Source organism: Aptenodytes forsteri, unplaced genomic scaffold (assembly GCF_000699145.1).
Source record: "Aptenodytes forsteri isolate BGI_AS27 unplaced genomic scaffold, ASM69914v1 Scaffold2, whole genome shotgun sequence".
In the NCBI taxonomy this organism is placed as follows: Eukaryota; Metazoa; Chordata; class Aves; order Sphenisciformes; family Spheniscidae; genus Aptenodytes; species Aptenodytes forsteri.
In genome coordinates, this window is record NW_008795695.1 from 10,811,662 (window position 1) to 10,813,765 (window position 2,104).

Here is a 2,104-nt window from a genome sequence, read left to right on the forward strand (position 1 = left end):
TCGGCACAAATCCAAAACGTAGCCCAATACCAGCTACTATGAAGAAAATTAACTCTATCCCAACCAAAACCAGCACAAAACCTTACACTAACTGAGCTAGAGATACTGCAGTCTCCAATTGCTTAGAGATTTGATGGTTTAATATTTGAAGCCCAATACTGACGATTCGGAGGTACACATTTCTCTCAGGCACTCATTGCGCACTGCTATACCACCGTAGGTTTCTGTTGCATTTTATTCGTTATTAATTTCCCTGCGATGACTGCGCAGACCCCGGGGCACAGAGGCAGCGAAGCTGATGTGGGTACCCCACAGCAGAAGCGTGGGTTCGTCTGCCTGACCACAGCTTTTCCATGCTCGAGTGGGCGCCGGAAAGGAGGCTGGTGGTAGTCCTAGTGTTGTCATATTTTTGGGCCCGGGGACCAGAGTGGGAAAACATGAGTTTGACATACTTAATTACGCTGAGACTTTTAAATAATACCAGCAGAAGGGGTCTATGCCCTTAGTGGCTGTGCGCAGGTGAATGCCCTCAATGGGCAGCGCTGCGCTTTGTGGAGCTGCGGGCTGAACCAAACGGACAACATTCATTTGCTCAGTAAAATGCTATGGGATATGTTTTGCAGCGGTTAGCGCGAGGACTGCTTCCAGACAGAACCATTTTTTCCTTTCTTAATTACAATTCCATTTCCTGAATCCCAAACAGCGGGGAGTTGATTTAATGGGCAAGAGGAAACAAGGAGAGGTACATTTATTGCTCGTGTATATGTTGCTGTGCTGTATTAAAGATTAATAAACTTCAAACTTCCGGGCAGTCAGTTTTCCTGGCCTGATCCGTGCAGAAGAGGAGCTTGTGGGGGGCGGGCACCCCCATGTCTGGGTGAGCACAACACATCCTGATCCAGGGCAGATCATGGTTTCGTTCTCTTGGAAAAAGGAGAGTTGAGAGGGGGAATATATACTAGAGATAAGATAAAATGCTTACAAGCAGACCAAGTTGAAAATATCTGCCTTTTTTTTTTTTAAATATCCTTTTCATGATTAAAAAATGCCATCATAAAAAGTCGCCTGGCAAGCGAGCAATGAGAAATAAACATATAAATCCTCAGCTGGACACTGTACACTCCCATGATGTCCGCGTCTTCAAGCTCGTCTTTCATGGGGCAGAGTGGCAGAGGGCTAAAGCTAAACACGCAAGTCGTGACAATCCTGGCTGTGGGGAGACCCGAGCTCCACGGCTGCCATCAGGCAGAGCCAAGCCGTGGCTGCTGAGGGGGCAGAGGATGAGGAGTGGGGCTTTTCGGCTTGGCGTTTGAGCAGGGTCTGCTCCCTGTCCCACTGACTACTTATTTTATTTAGTGACCCTTAAATACACTCGGGGTGCCCCTTACGAAAGGCGAGTGCTGCGAACGCCAGCCTAGCGACCAACAATAAGGGAGATTCCCACCCCAAGCAGGCACGCCTTCAGAGAAAGGAGTGCTTTAGCGGCAGGTGAAGGACAGACCGAGAGCACCCGTTGGCACGGGGGGCTTCAGCACTGCAGCTCCCGTCTGTGCCGGGGGAGCTGCCTCCCACCAGCCGGGAGCAGGGAGTCGCAGCCCCTGCTCTGCAGGCTGGGTTCTCATCCGCGAGTTCCCCTCCTCATGGGCCGGACAAGCCCTCAGGCAACAAAAGAAGAAAAGTTGGAAGCTGTCCATATAGGAGTCACAAAGTGTGAATTATCTAATTCACCTGGGAAATCATGGGGAAGATGGACATCTGGCTACCGATATTCACTGTCATTCACCTGAAAAAATACCACCCAAAAACCCAACACTGAAAAAAACCCTGTACATTTTCTAAAGTATAAATATTTAAAAGATTTTATTTATTTTATATATATATAAAATACATTATTTATATTTATTTTATTTTTAAAATATTTATTTGAGACCCCACCTGGAGGACTGCGTCCAGCTCTGGAGCCCTCAGCATAAGAAAGACACGGACCTGTTGGAGCGGGTCCAGAGGAGGGCCACGAAAATGATCAGAGGGATGGAACACCTCTCCTATGAGGAAAGGCTGAGAGAGTTGGGGTTGTTCAGCCTGGAGAAGAGAAGGCTTCGGG